At 33.4% G+C, this 23245-nt stretch overlaps 1 long non-coding RNA gene across 2 annotated transcripts; it reads right to left on the reverse strand.

Moving 5' to 3' along the window:
* Window positions 1–17019: 17019 nt before the first annotated feature.
* LOC141606821 (uncharacterized) lies at window positions 17020–20168 on the reverse strand. 2 transcript variants are annotated; one of them, XR_012526848.1, is made up of 5 exons: window positions 20011–20168; window positions 19351–19448; window positions 18249–18335; window positions 17903–17958; window positions 17020–17299 (listed from the first exon to the last, which is right to left on the reverse strand). It is a non-coding gene; the product is annotated as an uncharacterized LOC141606821 (long non-coding RNA). The 2 variants fall into 2 exon arrangements; XR_012526860.1 differs by lacking the exon at window positions 20011–20168 and adding an exon at window positions 19728–19999.
* Window positions 20169–23245: the final 3077 nt, after the last annotated feature.

Raw genomic sequence — 23245 nt, forward strand, 5'->3', positions numbered from 1 at the left:
TAGTCTGAGTCAAAGTGATGACAAGGATCTACAAAGCCTTGGTCCAAGGTCATAGCATTTCCAATATAAGGATTGACCAATCCTTCAAATTCATCATCCCATAGACCACAAACTTCATTCGCTTTCTCCCCTATGTAGGGTGGTTCATGAGTTGACAAGAGCAAATCTCCTTTCTTCTTGTCATGGCCAATGAGGCCTTCTTCATTACTTGTCATGATGGGTGAGCTATTCAAGCTCTCATTGTTGTTGTTGAAAATTCCATGTTCTCCGAATAGAGCCACTTGAATGTCATCTTCTTTCTTCTTCCATATGGGTGATGTTTCGTTACCCTTGGCTTGATCTTTACATAGAGATTCTAACTTCTTCTTATCACTTTCTAGGCTATAGTGATCGACCATGAAGCATGGCTCATGTAATCGGGGAGCTCTCATGGTTTTGTCAAGATTGAAAGTAATTGTCTCATCCCCTACTTCAAGTGTGAGCTCTCCATGTTTCACATCGATTACCGCTCCGGCGGTGTGCAACAAAGGTCTTCCTAAGATGATAGGAATGTTAGAATCCTCCTCCATGTCTACAATAACAAAGTCTACCGGGATGAAGAATTTGCCAATTCTCACGGGCACATCCTCCCATACCCCTAGAGGTATCTTTGTTGATCGATCCACCATTTGAAGAGTAATGTTGGTGTATTTGAGATCTCCCACTCCTAGTCTCTTATTACATACCGAGTATGGCATGACACTTACATTTGCTCCATGTTCACATAATGTCTTGTTGATTGTAGTGTCGCCAATGGTACATGGGATAAAAAAACTTCCCAGATCTTTGAGCTTTGGAGGGGAATTCCCTTGAAGAATAACACTACTCACTTTGGTAAAGGCTATAGTCTCCATCTTTCGGATGGATTTCTTCTTGATAAGAATATCCTTCATGTACTTTGCATAAGCCGGAATATGATTGATCAATTCCGTGAATGGGATTGAGACTTCTAAGTTCTTCACAATTTCCATGAACTTTCCAAGTTGCTCATCAAGCTTAGGCTTAGCTTGGCGACTTGGGAATGGAAGTCTAATCACAATAGGCTCTTTATCAACATTCTTGGCTTTTTCTTCATTTCTCTTCTTTGAAAGTTCATTGGTAATAGGCTCTATTACCTTAGAGTTCTCTACAACTCTTTGCTTGCAACTATCATCCACAATATCTTCATCAATTGGCCTCTTCTGCCCCTCATATCTTGTACCACTCCTCAAATGGATGGCACTAACCGTTTCATGTCTTGGGGGGTTACCTTGAGGAGGTAATTGCCCCTTTTGTCTTTGGGAGCTAGAAGATGCTAATTGAGTCATTTGAGTCTCTAACATTTTGGTGTGGGCAAGTATGTTGTTGATGGTGGTTTCTTTAGCTTGGCTATCTTTTTGCATTTGGGTGAAGAATTCTTGTTGGTTCTTTTGCATTTGGAGGACCGCTTTTTTAACATCAAAGATTTGGTCGTTGGATTGGTTGTAGGAAGGTTGATTTTGATATCCTTGGCTTTGGTTGAAAAAGGGTCTTTGAGTTGAATTTCTCATTGGAGCTGGGGTGTATGTTGGTTGAGGATTTTGAACATTTTGGCTCTTGTATGAGAGATTTGGATGGAATTTGGTATTCTCATTATAGTAGTTGGAATTGTAAGATTCATTACCCTCTTATTAGACATTTATAATAACTATTAGAGTTTAGATTAGTCATAAACTAACAAGATTTTATGCATGCATAACAATAAAATGCAAAGTAAGAAGAAAACCGATCTACTTACAATAAGGGCCGAAATGGGTATACTAATTTGGACACCTTCCAAATTAGTCTTCTTAAGAAAATCTTAGTGCTCCAAGAAAACCTTAGATTCAATAATGGAATCTACTCCTCAAGGATTTGTACCAAGATAATCACCCTTAATACATATACTAATTTGAATACTACAATTAGTATATGAGCCCTTAAAAATAATTACTAATATTATTATTTACTACTACTAGTAATGGTATAATAATATTGTAGATTTGTGAGATATTCTTTCTTGTGTGTTCTCAACAATTAGAGAGAATTTGAAAAACATCAATCTAATAATTTTAGGCAAGAATGAATAATGATAATAAGAAGAGAAAACTCTCCTTATTCACTTAGGGGTCATGGCATGGGGAGTATTGCTCAATACTTTTTCAAGTTTGTTCTTCTCAAGATGTAGGCATGCAAGCCCATGATAAGTAGGGCATCATTATGTTCCCTCTAATTAATAGAACAAAACACAATCAACTCCTTACACTCCCATTTACACGGCACCCATGGACTTAATATGGTCCATTTTAAGTTTGTCAATTGTCAATTTCTATAATGTGACATATTGGTCATGTTACTAGACATGTTGTTTGATAATGCATTTTTAACTTATTAAAAATCATTATATAAACAAAATAAATCACACACAAAAATTAACTAGTAATTCATGATTACAAGTACTTAAAATGGGTCATAGAATTATAAATCACAACAAATTGTATTTATAATAAACCATTCATTCTTATTTTAATTATTTCATAAACAATAAATAAACCTAAGTAATAAAACAATTTAATTACTTAGTACGAATCTTATTTAATCGAATTACAATAAGATACGTATACATACTCACAAAATCATTCGTTCAATTTAAGGAATTAATTAACTTGTATCATCATACAATTAATTAATTAATCAATTAAGAGTGTTACCTTAGAGGTATGACCTTAAGGGATCAACTGATCACCACCGTCATACAACTGTAATGTCAAACTCTAGTCAGCCAATCATTACTGATTAATGTGGATCAGTTGACAATAAAATATTACTATCCCTCAGTATTCTTAATATGAGATTTAAACATGTGATCGCATTATTGTCGAGGACATATACTCTAACAATCTCCCACTTGTCCGCGACAAGTGTGTGTGACCAATTCTCTTGTCCTATTACTATCTCTCACTCAATGCAAGGTGTCTTGTAGGTCGTACTTGCATTTGATCATATCATGAGTGGTCTCCTCGATCTGGAGAATAACTGTCTAACCGGAATTATCTATCATAGATACCTTCCGAACGTGGCCATGCATTTCCAGTTCATTACTCCTCGAGTGGCCTTGAGATATAAGATAACCCTGACGGGGATGGACAATTCCTATTGCACTATTCCCTTCGAATAGCCACTGCTCATCATGACCCAAAACATGTCCATTAGATCCCAATTACGAAGATCGTAGAACATAAATCAAAGTCACTCTGAAACTCTGCCACCTTAGGCGAATAGTCTTTAGTCAAAGAATCGACTTATAAGAATACTATAGTATCTCTCGCCATGACCATGCTATAAAAATTTCCAGAACTCTATAAGCGGTCATTAGCCCGACAAAGTGTCCCATACAGTCTGCCTATGTGATCGACTAGTCATCTCTCATGATTCTATGGCATTTGAACTTGCCATCAATCGCATTACACTCCAGTTACTTCGAGACGTCACCTCATATAAGTAACTAGGGGCAAATACTATGTTAATCCAGTTCACTTTAATGGGGTTCAATATTGTCTCAACAACCCATTTGGATGTAACAAGGTACAAGATGAGTTAATGATAACTCAAACGATAAATGTGATTATCACATACGAGTAGTCAATACCATATTACTACTCTATGTCTCATAATCATAAGTGTATTTATACACTTGCCTAATGCAATAAAAGTTTAGCTTGTGAACATACCATGTGCCCAAGTGTTCAAACTTAATGAATTTCGATTTCCTTCAATTTTTTGTTATCTCTTATAGCATGATTTTCTCCAAGTACACGTCTAGACTCCATACTAGACTCGGGTTCTTTATCTTGAAAGAAGCTCCCATTGTTATCACATAACCAGTGATGTGGGTATAGACTTCAAAGTACACCACTTTATCACAACGTACTTAGGTTTTTTTGTAGAATCTTGCAATGGTTGACAATAAAATACCCTTTCTAGTCATTCTCTCCTTAGGTTAATAAAATCAGCCTAGGATTTTCACAGATCCTAATGTGTTAGGAAACTTGAGTTTGTGTATCCTTAACACACAACTTAGTATACTTCCAAACTCCAGAACAGACCATTAGTTCTCCTTGAGAATTCATGACGGTTCCTTGAGGCTTACCAATGACTCTCATATGGGTTAACTTGTTATCGACTTATCATGCTCCAAGCATGTGATTCATCTAGGATATGTGCATTATGGCATACATGATTATACTAATGGCGGAAACATTAGTAATCGATTTCATGTGGACAACAGTTCTTAGGTGCAGCAAATAACCATGACTCTATCATGGTAATTCTATATTCATCGGTATGAATAACCTACTTAACTTGTTGATATCATTAAGATGAAGGATCATTATCAACATAAGATACCCATCTAAGTGCCAATCCAACATCCCATGTTTTAATAGATTCACTTAATGTCTTATATCATCCAGAATTGAAAACCTAAATACTTCTTTATGAAAGACAGTATTTGCTCGTTATTCCCAATGAGTAATATGTTATGCAATTCATGAAGGATGATTGCTCCCACTAAAATTCATGTCTAAACATGATTGTCGCTGACTCCCACTCAATTCCACATGTTTCGTTTTTGACAACTCATTCGAAACATTACATGAATTGGAATAATCATTGCTTTTCTAAGTATTATTTAAAACCATACAAATATGTCATTCACATATCCCTTTCTAAATATCCATTTGGAAATAGGTTTTAATATCTAACTTATTCATTTTCACAATGAGGTATAGCAATGATTTTAGCATAGCTACCAATTAACATAGCTTTTGTAGACATCAATGTGCCTATCTATGCAACTCTTGATCATAATGTTGGAATAAGTGACCTCCGACAATAATGCGATCACAACTGTCGATCATGATGATCACATGTTTAAATCTCGTTTTAAGAATACATGTGGGATGTAATATTTTACAGTCAACTGGTCCACAGATATCGGTAATGATTGGCTGACTAGAGTTTGACATTACTGTCGTGCGACGATGGTGATCAGTTGATCCCCTTAGGTCATACCTAAAGGGTGACACTCTTAATTGATTATTTAATTAATCGTATGTCGATACGGGTTAATTAAATTGCTTAAAACTGACGGACGATTTTGTGAGTATTATTGACGTGTCTTATTGTAATTCGATTAAATAAGATACGGTCTAAGTAATCAAATTGTTTTATTACTTAGATAAAATTATTGTTTACGAAACAATTGAAAGTGAATGAATAATTTATTATAAATACAAGACGTTGTGATTTATAATTGATAAACCGTTTTGGTACAAGTAATTATGAATTACTAAGTCGATTTTGTACATGACGTATTTTTATTAATACGTTGATTTTTAATATGTTAAAAATACATTAAAATTACACATGACTAGTAACATGTGACAATTGACAAATGACAAATATAAAATGGACCTCCCATTTTATATAAGTGCCGAAAATGGAGGGAGTATTAGGTTTAAATTGCGTTAATTATTTTAAGTGGAAAACATGATGATTGCAACCTAATATAGTCATGCATACCTATTATTTCTTGGGTAAAATAACAAGCTCATGCATTGGCTCTACTCTCCCTATGCCAACCGGTTTTGGAGGTGTAAAAGGCAAATGGTTTTTCTCTTAATCATTCACTACTTCACAATATAATTTCTAGTGTAAGAAATTATCAATATTCTCTCTACATCTTATGAAAAATTAGAGAAATAAAATTTTCAAAATCTTCCTCTCTTGGCCGAAATTACAAGAGACCAAAACAAATATTTTGGGTCATTTTAGTAAGATTATATTGCTCTAGATCAAATAATATTAGTCTTTTAAGAGGTTACCTTGGGTATAAACTTTTGGGAGGGATTCTTCTTTGGATCCTTTGTTCATCCATATAAGGAAAGCTCAAGAACAAGTGAGAAGGAGAACTCATTTGTGCCCAAAATCCGAAACTACAATAGTAAGAAGTGACGATTTCTTCTCTATTCTTATTCAAGTTTCCATGCATAAGATCTAGTTTTAATTTTATGACCAAATTAATATGTCACATATATGAATATGTTAAATAATGAGATTAATAATTCTAACAAGCGGTATCAGAGCCTTAGGTTGTTTGCATGCAAATCGGTTTATAGTTTTTCCGAGTTATATGATTAACATACAAAACTAATTAATTTGGTTTTATGAAGATAAACCTAAAAATAACCTTGCATGTTAAACTTTTCTGGTCCTAAGTGATTTTTAGGACATTTTGGTTTATTTATGGATTTTATTGTTCATTTTATATAATATTGGCATTAAAATGTGATTTTTATGATAAAAATATCATTTTTGGACGAAAAATAGCTAAACTTCGATTTTTTCAGTGGTTTTTGGATATGTTTTCACATATATTATCTATTGATGGCCTGTAAATTTTCATAATAAAATGAGTTGTTTTGCTCGAAATATGGATTTTTCAATTTAAAATCGTATTTAAATGGGTAAATAGGTTAATATGAGTTATATTTCGAATCTGGTCATAAAATTTAGTATGTTGTCACATGCAATTGTACAAGATGTGTGTAAAATATTTGGCTATAATGAAGTCTTTACGCATTATTTATGAATTTTTGATGAAAAATCACATAAATAGTGACTATAATTCATAATAATGCTAAAACATACTTCATGACTAAAGGAAAAACGTCACATATTTCATTTTATCATATTTTTCAGATCTAAAAGTGAAAAGTTGATAAAAAAAAATTTCTCGTATTTTTATGGTCATAATGGTTAAAACCGATAAACCGCAACATTATTTTTCTCAATAAATTTTCGAACTTTTTAACCTAAGTTTTGAACATTACGAGTGTCATGGTATTTTTCCAGAATGTCCATGAGTTTAAATTTCAAATTTTGAAATTATTTGAAATTTTTATGATTTAATTTGAAGTTTATGGCATAATTTTTTATTTTAGGTCCATTTATGAACAATGTTAAGATATCTAGGTTAATTATTGTCAAAATGTTAGTGGAGACTAATTTTGAGTCCTAAGATATTTAGGGTAATTAACTTGTACATAAATATGAATTTATGTAATTATTGTGATTTTAAAAGGTTAATTCATGCAAATCCGTAAAAACCGATTAATATACGATATTGGCTCTTAAAAGGCGATTTAGCATAAAATTTGGCATGCTCATGCATATTATAATGCTGCATTTTATTCATGATTGTCATATTTTAATTTTATGTAATTTTTGAATTATGTAATTTTACTTAGTATGGCCTTAGTTTTAATTGGTATTACCCGAAATGTATGGGAATATCGATTCGGTTGTAATTATTGTGATCTCGTATCACCGTTTTGTAATTTAATAGATTTATTTTATTTTAATTACAAATGTATAATAGGAAATTATGTAATTCATTTTATAATTTATTTATTCCGGACTTCCTTGAAGACGATACCATTCGAGAAGGTGATCCATCAAAGAAAGTGTTGCCTTGAAATGCGTGCCAAAACCGAAGCTCAAGGGACCAAAGGAGTTGGTTTCCGAATTTGTAATAGTTTATTAGATTTAATATTTTAGGAAGGTCATACTAAGATTTTATTTTTATGCTTTGCATTTTGTTTATATGTTGCATGCATCGCTAAATCGTCGTAACTAAACATGCATTTTAAATCGAGTTTATCGACCGTGTCAATTACAATTATCGTAGTTCACCGCTTTAGTTCACTTAAAACGTGATAGATAATAAATTGACATGACCTCTCGCTAAAATAAACAATAGAGACTTAGCCTTACCAAAAAGTAGAAACCATGAAAACCTATTTCGTGAGGGAGTGCGCTCGGCCACACCGGGGTACAAACCTTGTTACGTAGGGGAAGTGGGTGATAAATGTCTATCCACCGAATTCATGTTGATAAGGGATGAATCGGCTACCCCGTGCCCAAGTTAATGTGAATTTGGATCATGGACACATCTATTTGAAATTTGGATTGAGTTCAACGGAAGTATTCGTGACCGTAGTCGCATGTGTTCCGGGCTATAGATAAATATTAGAGTAATTTTATCGACCGAGAGTTCTGAAATTAGAATCGATTAAAGAGTTAATCCACCGAGTTATATTGATAAGGGATGAATCGGCTACCCCGTGCCCAAGTTAATATGAATTTGGGTCTCGGAATCATTTATCAAGTTGGGTAGAGGTCACTAGATAAATGCTATAAAACTTGTTTAAATTAAAAATTTACGAGTGTTATTATTTTTTTTAAAAACGACAAGTGTTTTATTCCTTCTATTTTGTTTTGTAGACCACTTTTATTTCTCATAACAAATGGCCGCACCAAACACCAACGCCGCACCTCTCACTAATGTTTCATGGCTCCGATCCTTCATGGATCGTTGTAAACTTGAAAAGAATGGGTCAAATTTCTCCGATTGGGATGCCCAACTCAAATTAGCCACCCAAGGTGACGACAAGCTTCGTTACCTCACCGAGGCCTCTCCACCCGAACCTAATGCTAGGTCGAGTACCGCCACTAGGGAAGCATATGAGGCTTACCACAAAGAATTCGCCGCTATGAAAAATGTGTTGATTTTTGCTATGGAGGCGGATCTCCAAAGGAGAGCCTTTAAACTGGGCACCGCTTATGAAATCTATTCCAAACTTGTGACAATGTTTTTGCAAGCACCGAGGATCGTCCAATATGAGGCGGCCTCGCCATTCTTTGATCTCGATTTTAAGGAGGACCAAAAAGTTAGCCCTCATGTGCTCAAATTGTTGGAGCTAGTTGAGACATTGAAACTTCAAAAGGTTGAAATCCCCAAAGAGCTCATTGTAGATAGGATTCTACACTCCTTATCCAAAATCAAAGCGTATGTTCAATTCCGGGTTAATTTTATCATGCAAGACAAGGACGTGTCTCTTGAAGAGTTGCACAAATTACTTGTGCAAGCCGAAAGAGACATGGGGCTAAATGTTAACCCACCTAAGGATGTGCTTAATATAAGCACCAAGAGCAAGGGGAAATTCAAAAAGAATGGGAAAAAGGGTAAGAGGCAAGCTCCCATGTCCACCAAGGCTAAGACTTTTGAAGCTAGCACTTCCAAAACCAAGAAGGGTCCTCTTGATAAATGCCATTATTGTAATGGTGTTGGACATTGGAAGAGGAATTGTTCCAAGTATCTTGGTGACATCAAAACTGGAAAGATCACTCCAGTAGGTAAATGACTATCCTTTCTTTTATGTTTCTAATTCAACTATGGTATTTTGATACAAAGTTGTGATAATTTATCCCTTTTTTATTGTAAATAGGGCCTCCTCCAAGCAAAGACAAGGGAAAGGAGAAGCAAGCTTGAGAAATCATGAAGGAGCTAGGAGTAGCTACCGATGAAGCTTGGCTTTTATTATTGTCTTTATTTTAATATGAATTTTAGAACTATTTTGATTTCCGTGTTCGACATGGAAATGGTTGATCCTTTCTAAACAATGGTTGTATTTTGGATTATGGTGACTTGGCTTGCAACCCAAGTCACCCTTTTTATCGTATTTGTTTGTTCTAAAAATTCGTCTTTATATGCTTACACATAGAAACATACGATCATCTACTTAAAGTGATCCAATAGACAACTATAATGATGAGATTCATTATATGTCCACAAGCTTAAGACTTGTGTATGATCAATTATAAAGTGATGTTGAGTTGATGAACTCTCCTACAGGAATGTCAATTACCAAGTACGCCCTTCAAATCTAAATACTATTAGTCAATCTATGAGATGATCCTCCTTCTACTTCAAAATCATTATTTGTGTCTCATAAGCTATCTTTGAATATCTAGTGTATTTATTCTAAAAATAGAGTGGGAGGAAAATGAAGACACAAAGAATACAAAGAATAATTTATATGCTTGAGTAAATGAGATCTACGAAAGAAAGAATGATTTATATACCAAATTAAATAGTATACATGAATAGATGAGATCTATGGTCTCGAAATGATGAGATCTACATGACAAAAGAGACCAAGTGAAGTAATCAAAAGAATATGTTCTCAAGATAACTACACGAGGAGACCAAAAGAAAGTTTTGAAAGAAAATAACTAAAGAAAAGTATTAACATGAGATTTGGCTAGTTTATGAATAACATATGACCAAGAGTTTCAAATATTGATATTTACTTAAGAGCCTAAATGAAACAAAGTTGCATCCTTGAATATAAATGAGATTTATGATTAAAAGTTGCAAAGAAAGATATGCTGATGTCTACAAAAGCTAAGTTAATTGTTAACCACGCTAGTGTCATTACTTAACCTCATTATGAAAATGAAATGGTTAAACCTCCTTCCGAAAAGGGTATTTTGAGAAGGACGTGTATTAAATGGGATTTCACATTTAAATAATGACATTGCTACGCATCATTATAAAAATGAATGAGTAAGAGATTAAAATCTCTTTCCATAAGTTTAAGATTGAAACCTTTTCAAAATAGGTATTTTGAAAAGATATGTTGGGAACATATATGGTTTTATCTTAATAACTTGGCAAATCAAAATGTATTTCAATTCTTGAAATGTTTCGATTGAGTAGTCAATTACGAAACATGTGAAACTGAGTGGGAGTTTGAAATTATCATGTGAAGACATGAAATTTAGTGGGAGCAATCATCTTGTAAAATTTATAACTCATTACTCATTGAGAATGACGAGCTAGTACTATCTTCATAAAGAAGTATTTGAGTTTTCAATTCTGGATGAAAATGGACTATGATGAATCCAATCACATCATGGGATGTTGGATAAGTATTGAGATATACACATCAAATCAACGAGAAACGTAGGTTATTCATATCGATGAAAATGGAATTACCATAAGTAGTCATGGTCATTCATTGAACCTAAGAATGGTTGATCACATGATTAAAAATTACTAATATTTCCGCCATTAGAATAATCATGCACATGTCCTATAATGAATCATATGCTTAAGAACATGATGAGTCATTGGTAAGCCATAGAAGAATTGTCATGAATTCTCAAGAAGAACTAATGAGTTATTCTAGTGTTTGACAGAACACTCTGTTATGTGACAAGAAGTTACACATATTGAAGTTCGAAAACGTGTAAGGATTCATGAAAATCCTAAGCTATTTAAGCTAAAAGGAGAAATAAGAAGTTTGAAAAGATACTTGGTTATAGTAAGAAGTTACCCAAAACTAGTATTTTCAAAATTTGCTAGGACTTATGAGAAGTATTAGGCTAATCATCTTGACAATTGTTGCAAGATCCTACAAAACATATACCTGGTACATTATGAGTTGGAAGAACACTTGACTAGTGTGAGTTATGTCGACCACCATAATTCGTTTTTTATGTGATAAACAACAAGAAAGTTCTCTCAAGTAAAGAACCTATACCTAGTTTGGGAAACTAGATATGTACTTGGTAAGATTTATGTTATGTGAGACAAACAAGAAAATAAAGGAAAATGCAATTCAAGAATTTGAACACTATGATATTGACTACCCGGATGTGATGTCGACATTTGTCGTTTGAGTTATTATTAACTCAACTTGTACTTTGTTACATCCAAACGGGTTGTAGAGACAATTGAACCCCGTTAAAGTGAACATGGATTAGCATTGTATTCGCCCATAATCACTTACATGAGGTGACGTCTCGAAGTGACTAGAGTGTGATGCGATTGATGGCAAGTTCAAGTATCATGGAGTCATGTGAGATGACTAGTCGATCACATAGGCAGACTGTTAGGAACACTTTGTTGGGCTAATGACCGCTTATATAGTTCTAGCAAATTTATATAGCCTGGTCGTGGCGAGAGCTACTATAGTATTCTAATGAGTCGATTCTTTTGACTAAAGACTGTTCGCCTAAGGTGGCACAGTTTCAGATTAACTTTGATTTATGTTACTACGACCTTCGTAAATGGGGTCAAATGGGCATATTTTGGGTTATGATGGATGTGGCTAGTCGAAGGGAATAAGTGCGATAGGAATTGTCCACCCCTTGCCAGGGTTATAACAATATCTCAGGGCCACTTGAGGAGTAGTGAACTGGAAATGCGTGGCCACGCTCGGAAGGTATCTATGGTAGATAATTCCGGTCAATCAGTTATTCTCCAGATCGAGGAAACCACTCTCGATATGATCAGTTGCAAGTACGACCTGAAAGACACCTTGCATTGAGTGGGAGATAGTAATAGGATAAGAGAATTGGTGACGCACACTTGTCGAGGATAAGTGGGAGATTGTTGGAATAAGTGTCCTCCGACAATAATGCGATCACAACTGTCGATCATGATGATCACATGTTTAAATCTCGTTTTAAGAATACATGTGGGATGTAATATTTTACAGTCAACTGGTCCACACATATCGGTAATGATTGGCTGATTAGAGTTTGACATTACTGACGTGCGACGGTGGTGATCAGTTGATCCCCTTAAGTCATACCTAAAGGGTGACACTCTTAATTGATTATTTAATTAATCGTATGTCGATACGGGTTAATTAAATTGCTTAAAATTGACGGACGATTTTGTGAGTATTATTGACGTGTCTTATTGTAATTCGATTAAATAAGATACGGTCTAAGTAATCAAATTGTTTTATTACTTAGATAAAATTATTGTTTACGAAACAATTGAAACTGAATGAATAATTTATTATAAATACAAGACGTTGTGATTTATAATTGATAAACCGTTTTGGTACAAGTAATTATGAATTACTAAGTCGATTTTGATGACGTATTTTTATTAATACGTTGATTTTTAATATGTTAAAAATACATTACAATTACACATGACTAGTAACAAGTGACAATTGACAAATGACAAATATAAAATGGACCTCCCATTTTATATAAGTGCCGAAAATGGAGGGGTATTAGGTTTAAATTGTGTTAATTATTTTAAGTGGAAAACATGATGATTGCAACCTAATATAGCCATGCATAGCTATTCTTTCTTGGGTAGAATAACAAGCTCATGCATTGACTCTACTCTCCCTATGCCAACCGGTTTTGGAGGTGTAAAAGGCAAATGGTTTTTCTCTTAATCATTCACTACTTCACAATATAATTTCTAGTGTAAGAAATTATCAATATTCTCTCTACATATTATGAAAAATTAGAGAAATAAAATCTCCAAAATCTTCCTCTCTTGGCCGAAATTACAAGAGACCAAAACAAATATTTTGGGTCATTTTAGTAAGATTAATATTGTTCTAGATCAAATAATATTAGTCTTTTAAGAGGTTACCTTGGGTATAAACTTTTGGAAGGGATTCTTCTTTGAATCCTTTGTTCATCCATATAAGGAAAGTTCAAGAACAAGTGAGAAGGAGAATTCATTTGTGCCCAAAATCCGAAACTACAATAGTAAGAAGTGACGATTTCTTCTCTACTCTTATTCAAGTTTGCATGCATAAGATCTAGTTTTAATTTTATGACTAAATTAATATGTCACATATATGAATATGTGAAATAATGAGATTAATAATTCTAACTATTTACTTTAGATTGGTCTCAACAATCCCAAATAAATCCATTTACTTATATAGATACTATTTTGGTTTCATAAGGCTCTTAAGTAAAATGTCGAATTTTAAAATCTCTAGGTATATCCACTTCATAGATCAAAATCTTATTTTCCAAGAACATATTCTTTTGTCTTTTCATAAGTCTCAAGTTGTTTTAAGAACGCTTTCTTTTGGTCTCCTCACGTCAAGAGTCTAACCTAAGAACATCTTCTTTTGGTCTCCTCACGTAGATCCCATACCTAAGAACATCTTCTTTTGGTCTCCTACCTCACGTAGATCCCATCTAGTCAAGGTCTGTGGCTAAATTTTCTCCCACTCTATTTTTAGAAAAATACATGTATTTTCTTTAAAGATAACTTTATGAGCCACAAACAACTTTGTACTTATGATAGTAAAGGAGGAAAATATTACACATGATAACTTTTAGTGACTTATTTGAGCCATATTGTAAATACATTTTAGTTCCTAATATGTGAGTTCAATAGCTCAACATAACTTTATAATTGATCTTACATAAGTAAGTTGTTACTTTTAGTAACAATGGCATAAGGAGAATCGAATTCATAGCTTATGGACATATAATGATTCAATCATTGTAATTGTCTATTTGATCAATTTAAGTCGATAATCTTATGTTTCTCGATGCAAGTAGTGTATGATGACAAATTTTAGAACAAACGATACGATAAAGTGAGTGACTTGGGTTGCAAACCAAGTCACCAATATCCAAAATACAATCATTGTTTAAAGGAAACAAACAACTTTCCAAGTCGAATGAGGAAATCAAAATAGTTCTAAAATTTCAAAATACAACATGAAAATAAAGACAAAGTAAGCCCTAGCTTCCATAGATCTAGCACCATGGGTGGCTACATATAGCTTCCCTCAAGATCTTCTAGGCTTGCTTTTCTTTGCCCTTGTCCTTGCTCAGATGCCCTAAGTACAATAAAAAGGGTAAAATCACAACTTGTATCAAAATACTAAAGTTGAGATTGAAACATAAAAGATAGGGATAGTTATTTACCTACTGGAATAACTTTTCCAGCTTTTATATCGCCAAGGTACTTTGGACAATTTCTCTTCCAATGCCCAATACCATTACAATAGTGGCATTTGTCCCCGGACGGGGCTCCCTTCTTGGGCTTGGAGCTGGCTTCGAAAGCCTTTCCTTTGTTCATGTAGGGAGTTTGCTTCTTTCCCTTATTGCCACCTTTCTTAAAATTCCCTTTGCTCTTATGAATAATGTTGAGCACATCCTTGGTGGTGCTAACACTTAGCCCTATGTCCCTCTCGGCTTGCACAAGCATTTTGTGCAATTCATCGAGAGAAACTTTCAAGTTTTGCATATTAAAATTTACCCTGAATTGAACATATGCCTTGACCTTGTTTAAGGAATGAAGAATCTGGTCAATGACAAGTTCCTCGGGAATCTCTACCTTTTGCATCTTTAGAGTCTCAACATGCTCCATTAACTTGAGCACATGAGGGCTAACTTTTTGGTCCTCCTTGATGTTGAGATCGAAGAACGCGGATGCCGCTTCATATTGAATGATCCTCGGAGCTTGTGAAAACATGGTCACAAGCTTCGTATATATCTCATATGCGGTGCTAATCTTTATAGCACTCCTTTGGAGTTCGGCCTCCATAAAGAAGATCAACACATTTTTGATCACGGCCGACTTCTTTTGAGTCTCGTAGGCTTGCCTAGCGGCGGGGGTAGACCTTGCGGTAGGTTCGGCGGGAGAGGCCTCGGTAAGGTAATGAAGCTTTTCGTCACCCTCCGCGGCCAAGCGAAGTTGTGCGTCCCAATCGGCGAAATTGGACCCATTCTTTTCTAATTTACATCGATCCATGAAGGATCGGAGCCAGGAAACATTGGTGAGAGTGTTCGAGCTAGTGTTGGTGGATGAATTTGGAGTTGTCATTGCGATTGAGAAACAATTTTTTACTACAAAATAGGAAGTGAAGGAATTAATAAACATTCATCGTTTTAATAATTCTTGTAAACATTTTAAACAAGTTTTTAAGCATTTATATAGTGACCTCTACCCAACTACTATAAATGATTCCGAGATCCAAATTCATATTAACTCGGGCACGGTGAGCCGATTCATCCCTAATCAATATAACTCGGTGGATTAACTCTTTAATCGATTATACTTCTAGAACTCTCGGTCGATAAAATTACTTTAATATTTATCTTAAGTCCGAAACACATGCGGCTATGGTCGCGAATACTTCCGTTGAGCTCAATCCAAATTTCGATGTAATAACAATTTACTACCCACTTACCCAACGTAACAAGTTTAGCACCCCGGTGAGCCGAGCCTACTTCCTTATGAAATTGGGATTCATGGTTCTACTATTTGGTAAGGCTAATTCTCAATTATTATTTAGTGAGAGGTCTTGTCAATTTATTATCTATCTCGTTTTAAGTGAACTAAAGCGGTGAACTACGATAATTATAATTGACACGGTCGATGACTCGATAAAATATAATATGCATGTGTAGTTATGGCGACTTGGCTATGCATGCAAACATATAAAATAAATGCAAAGCAAAACAATAAAATCCTAGTATGACCTTCCTAAAATAGTAAATCTAATAAACTATTTACAAATTCGAAAACCAACTCCTTTGGTCCCTTGAACTTCATTTGGCACGCACTTCAAGGCAACACCGTCTTGGTCGGGACGCCTTTACGAATGGCACCGTCTTCAAGGATCTCCGGGATAAATAAATTACATAGCTTTTCTACTTTATACATTATAAAAAGAAAAAGAAAAAATAAAAATAAAAGTGATACGAGATCACATTAATTACAACCGAATCGATATCCCATTCATTTCGGGAAATATCAATTAAAAACTAAGGCCATACTAAGTACAAATTACATAATTCAAAATTATATAAAATAAAATATGGCAATCATAATAAAAAAAGCAGCGTTAATATATGTATGAAACATGCCATGTGATGTGCCAAATCGCCATATTAAGCTAATATCGTATATTCGGTCTGGATAATTGTGACTATTAACTTATCCACTACTACAAATTGAAGCTATAGCAACACCATTTAAGTGTTGCAAAATGTCTTAAAAATGTTGCCTTATACATTATGCAACACTTTTAGAAGTGTTGCCTAAACCTCCGTTGCATTAGCCTTATGCAACACTTAATGCAATACTTTATCATCAAAAGCAACACTTTAACAAAGTGTTGCACTTTTTTTTTAGTATGCAACACTCTTTTCCAGCAACACTCTTATCCAGAAACTGCAACACTTTTTTTTTATGTAAAATGCAACACTTTTTTATTCATTTGCAACATTTTGTTAGTGAATAAAGCAACATTTTCAACAAAAAGATGCAACACCTTTGATGTCGATAGCGCAACATTTTTGTATAGACAATGCAACACTTTTGTAAGAAGTCTATTATTTAAACTCAGAATTATAAAAGCATTAAATTACAACTTCCAGCCGTAAATAAAGTAAAGAGTTTAAGGTGATTATCTTGCTACATTTGCTTCTAGCAGCCATGTAGTGCACCTTCTCTTTAAGTCCAGACTTCTAGCTCCTTCTTATACATTTGTCCCGAAGGATAACGAGTAAGAACTTCAACTCCTAATTAGTCCGAAAGCCACACACTTCATGTTATACATAGCTGCAATAAAAAAATATGTGGTTACCATTTTCCAGAGCCTGCATACAATATACACACACATCATCTTGCACCAGACTGATTTCTATCAGTCTTCTTTTAAAATTTCCAAAATCAAATTCAATAAAAGAAACAATAAATATCGACCAAGCAAATGTTCCAAATGGAAAGGAAGTTTGCAATTCTTACTCTTTTATATTATAAGCTAAATTCAGTAAAAAGACTTATGCTGCCAAAAATAAAAAGTAAAGAGACAATAAAGCCAATTGTGAGAAATAGTGTCAGGTATGGGGAGGGAATTTAAAAAAACAATAATATGAAACACACTTTGATCGCTACCCGCTCTGGAATCCAATTCCTTTACCCAAAAAGAAAACAATTAAGTAATGTCGACTTTAAGAGAGGAAAGACGATGCTCAAAAGATGTCCACTAATTTTTGTAGAATTTATTTTAGGGGGCTCTAAAGAAACTTTAATCCAGTAAGTACTTCATTAACGTTTGCTTTTTAACAAGTAACAGAGATACACCAAGAGTCCATTTCAGTTAAGGGGACTATGAAATTAATGTACTTAAATTGAATGAATAGCATATGAAATTGTATGTACCTTTTAGTTTGAGTGATCCATCCAACAATAATAGTTGGTCATGCTAAAGCAAGGATCTGTCAACAAAGATAATTAAAGTAAGATGAAACATGTAGGTGACAAATGACAAGTTATTGAATAAAAGGGCGCACTTTGAAACAGGTTAATTATAGCCTATTACTCAAAATTTTCAATAATTTCTTTAATCTTATCCACTTTAGATGAATAATGAAATAAGCGTCCATCATCTTTCAGCTAAGTAAGAGTTTCAGGGTAACACATTTTGCGTATTAACAATTAAAATTTCAGGTTACTTATGAGTCCTCACAGTGTGTCAATATGTTCTTAAATGATATTAACATAGTACCTTTGTGGCATTAAGAGTATCGCCCACTCTTGGCTACCTCTCTTTCAGCTAAGTAAGAGTTTCACAGTTCATTCTCCAACCTATACACTACAAATCATGCATAAATTAGTCTATATACATAACTGCATCTATATTTTATTGAACATTTCAAAAATTGTAAAAGCAATTTATCAATGAAGAAAACAACTTATGGATGATCCTAGGTCGCAATAATGATATATTCTTCTGTATTAATCTAGTCATGTTTAGCTTATTCTTTTTGAAGGATATAAATTAGTAACATAAACCAAGTGGATAAATTGAGGGCTTAGGAGTAAATAGTACAAGCACAAGCCTACATTTGTAGTAAACATTTACCAATAGAAGCATCCATCAAAACAACTGATTTTTTGTATGCTAAAAGTTTATTAGCAAACATTCTGCCCATAATATCAATTGACAATTTTTCCAAACAAAACAGTGAGGCTTGTACTTTTAAAATAATATCTTGCAACTATAATAAGGAATGTAAATGAGCCCTTATCTAACTAAAAGTGTAGAGAAACAAGGAATGTTTAGTAATGTGCCATAGGATTCCAAAGCAGTGTAATGATTTACACTAATGCAATATAAATTCTCATCTAATTTAGCTTTTAAGAAATGGAAATGAGCTTTTACCCAACTAAGTTTGACTGTGTAATAAACTTGGCATGTAAAAGAATTCAAGTAAATGATTAAAATCAGATATACCCCTCTTGCACATCTAGTGTTCTCATTACAAACGAGAAAGCAATAACTGGTTTCAAGAAACCAAATCTTAAATATACTCTCTCTACCTTTGGTGTTGTGACAAAGACCAAGGGTAGTGGAGGAGATCAATTGGGGGTGTTGTTGAGTGACAAGTGAACAATATATTATGTAGATGATCAAAATCCCCTTTAAAAATATTCTCAACAATATAGAAAGGTAAACAAATGAGTGAGACACCGAATAGGTAAACAAATGCCCGGGGCGGAAGGAGTACATAACAATTGGGATCGAACTCATTTGCTACTAACACTAACATGGAAATTAGAGACATTTATAAAACAAAATATATAGTCTTGATGACAGTAGGACTTACACGCCTTCTCAGGAGACAAATGCCAACTTTGTCACATTGTTTCAGACTTTCATTATGGAATTAAAGTGAATCCCCCAATATCCAATGCCATCGTCTTGCTGCAAGTTTAGGATGTTTATCTATATTCTCATTTTTTTCAAAATAATCAATATCTTCTAGCATTTGAGGTGAGCGCACAATGAAAGTATCATGTATCAAAGTGTATCTATTCATATACTACGAAAAATACATAAAATTGTCCAGCTTTGTCATACAATGTAACTAAGTTGTGACCAAATATGAAAATAAATGAAATACGCATCACAAAAGAGTAAAGTACGGAATCATTATCAAGGGAATTAAGACCAAAGATTTAAAAAATCGAATTCAATTCATACCTTGCATGATAAAAGTTGGAGTGAAAAAAACTAAAGAGTGGGGTTAAGAAGTAACCGTGGTGAAGTTGAGGTGGCCATAGGTAACTGCCGATGGTTGGGGTAGCACAAAGGAACCCACAAATCAACTTTTTCCCAGATCCCCAATTTATAGAAACTCTAATTCACATATTCTCTTCTAAAGCATCCACGTATCAAATAAGTAAGACTAAAATTGGATCTAGAATACGTAAATAATGTAAAAAGGACAACAATAACAAATAAGAAACTAGAATCTAATTTATACCTCACAAAAAATTTGTGTAAAAAGCGAAAAGTGGGGATGCTAGTCGAATTCCTGGATCATTAGATGAAATTATGAAAGGATGCCAGGAGGGAGGAGGAAGAGAGGAGTCGAGACTCCAAAGCAGAACGCTTTTTCAATTTGTTTTGAGTAATACGAAGTATGACATATGCGCAATTGGAGATTTTAAGTGTACTTGGATGACGCTAACGAAAATTTTTGTGTTTCACCCAACTCTGACTAGTACATAGTTTTATAAACCTTATAAAATTTTACATTTATGACCCTAAAATGCAACATTTTTATTAAAATGTTGCATTATATTAGTTTTGGCAACATTTTTTGGCAAAGTGTTGCATGCTTAAAAACCCTTTCCTAAATTGCAACACAATTACAAAGTGTTGCACACAAAATGTTGCAATAGATCACTTTTGTAGTATTAAAATCACACAATATTACATAAATCAAATCTATGTTCAAGTTAATTACCTCAACCTTCTTAGGACTCAAAAATTTAGTCTTTACTAAATATTTGACAATAATTCAACTTGATATTATTTTATTGCTCTTTAAACACTTTTATTCATAATAATAAAGAAATAATTCCCAATAAGTCATAAAAATTCGAAAATTTCAAAATCATAATTTTGTATATTCTGGAAAATTCGCAACATTCCAAAACTTTAATAAAATTTGCCTTTAGGATATTTTTAATTTATTTCACAAACAAATCGTATAATACATAAGTTTAACCTTTTAATTCCAAATTAAACATAAAATTATGTAAAAGTCAAAATTAAAATTTTTGAATATTCTATATAAATTTCTAGAACCTGGAAATGATAAATTTTCAAGCCCAAAATCGAATTTTCAATTATGACTATTTAAAGTTGCTATTTATCAAATTTACAATATAAAAATCAATAATCATCCAAATCATACGAAATTTGACATGCAACTTTAGATCTGATGTTCATATCACTTATACAACATTGGAAAAAAATTTCATGCCATAAAATTCATTTTAGTTATTTTTGCTAAAATAGTCACTATTTATGTGATGTTTACATCTAAAAAATCATAAATCATGCAAAACAAAACCATTTTATGGACAACATACAATGTGTAAATGTGGCATGTGACAACATACTAAAATATTATGGACAGAATCGAAGTCTAACCATTTTTAACCAAAATACCTCTATTTATTCAATTTTATCATGTAAAAATCATAAATCATGCAATACAATACACTTTTATACGAAATTTTACATACAATGTGTAAAATATGCATGTGAGGTTATGTAAAAATTTCAAGATCAGAATCATAGTATAACTAATTTTAGTATTTTAAGTGTCATTTTATTCAATAAAATGTAATAAAAACACAAAAAATCATATTAAAGAGCAATAAAATACCATAAATCATCAAAATGACCTAAAATCAATTTAGGACCAGAATGTTATTCATGCAAAAATTTCGTGGCATTTATCCTCATAAATCACAAATTTCTAGTTTTATATGTTAACATATTACTCGGAAAAACAATGACCGATTATGCATGCAACAATCATTGCTCTGATACCAATTGTAAGATTCATTAACCACTTATTAGACATTTCTATTAACTATTAAAGTTTAGATTAGTCATAAACTAACAAGATCTTATACTGCATAACAATAAAATGTAAAGTAAGAAGAAAACCGATCTACTTACAATGAGGGCCGAAATGGGCATACTAATTTGGACACCTTCCAAATTAGTCTTCTTAAGAAAATCTTAGTGCTCTAAGAAAATCTTAGATTCAATAATGAAATCTACTCCTCAAGGATTTGTACCAAGATAATCACCCTTAATACATATACTAATTTGAATACTACAATTAGTATATGAGCCCTTAAAAATAATTACTAATATTATTATTTACTACTACTGGTAATGGTATAATAATATTGTAGATTTGTGAGATATTCTTTCTTGTGTGTTCTCAACAATTAGAGAGAATTTGGAAAATATCAATCTAATAATTTTAGGCAAGAATGAATAAGGATAATAAGAAGAGAAAAACTCTCCTTATTCACTTAGGGGGTCGGGTGTCATGGGGAGTATTGCCCAATGCTTTTTCAAGTTTGTTCTTCTCAAGATGTAGGCATGCAAGCCTATGATAAGTAGGGCATCATTATGTTCCCTCTAATTAATAGAATAAAACACAATCAACTTCCTACACTCCCATTTACACGGCACCCATGGACTTAATATGGTCCATTTTAAGTTTGTCAATTGTCAATTTGTATAATGTGATATATTGGTCATGTTACTAGACATGTTGTTTAATAATGCAATTTTAACTTATTAAAAATCATTATATAAACAAAATAAATCACACACAAAAATTAACTAGTAATTCATGATTACAAGTACTTAAAATGGGTCATAGAATTATAAATCACAACAACTTATACTTATAATAAACCATTCATTCTTATTTTAATTTTTACTAAGGGCTTAAATGACGATTAAGACCCTAAGAGAAGTCTGACGATTTGCAAGTCCCGTAGGGCCACACGCGAGCTGAGTAGCAAGTCCTCAGGGACACGCGCGTCCTGACCTGGAGTATGCTCGGGTCTGTAAGGAGATCCGCTCGAGCTGAGCCTTGGGACGCCCGGATCCTAGGCCTGGACGCTCGTCCTAAGCTCGGGACGCCCAGATCCTGGGACAGGGTTCCTCCTCCATTCTTGACTGCCTAACAATCCGTGGGGATTGACTTAGGGTCGCGGGGATCTTTATCATTGCCCAATTCACTTGATTTATTTGCTTAGGCCTTTAGTATTGGTCTCCTCTTTGATGCGATCCATTTTGCTCCATTTTGCTCCATAAATGCAAGGCTAGCAATCCTCTCCTACCAAGGACACAAAACCTCAAAGAATATGCAAAATAAGAAATTAAAGATAAGAAATAATCCTAATAGTTTCTAGAAAGCCTAGAAACGAGGTTAATTCGGGGACTAAATGTACACAAATATGAGTCACATCAATAATAATAATAATAAGAAGAAGAAATAAGAAACTAATATGAAATGCTAATAACTAAAATGTAAATTATAAAACAACGATAATGAAAAATACGAAGACGAAATAAACTAGAATTAAAATTACAAAACAAGAACTTGGGACTTGAATGAGAGAACACAAATGAAACCCAAATAAACTTGAATAAGAACTTGTATTATGAGAACC

This window comes from Silene latifolia, chromosome 1 (genome assembly GCF_048544455.1).
Source record: "Silene latifolia isolate original U9 population chromosome 1, ASM4854445v1, whole genome shotgun sequence".
NCBI lineage: Eukaryota > Viridiplantae > Streptophyta > Magnoliopsida > Caryophyllales > Caryophyllaceae > Silene > Silene latifolia.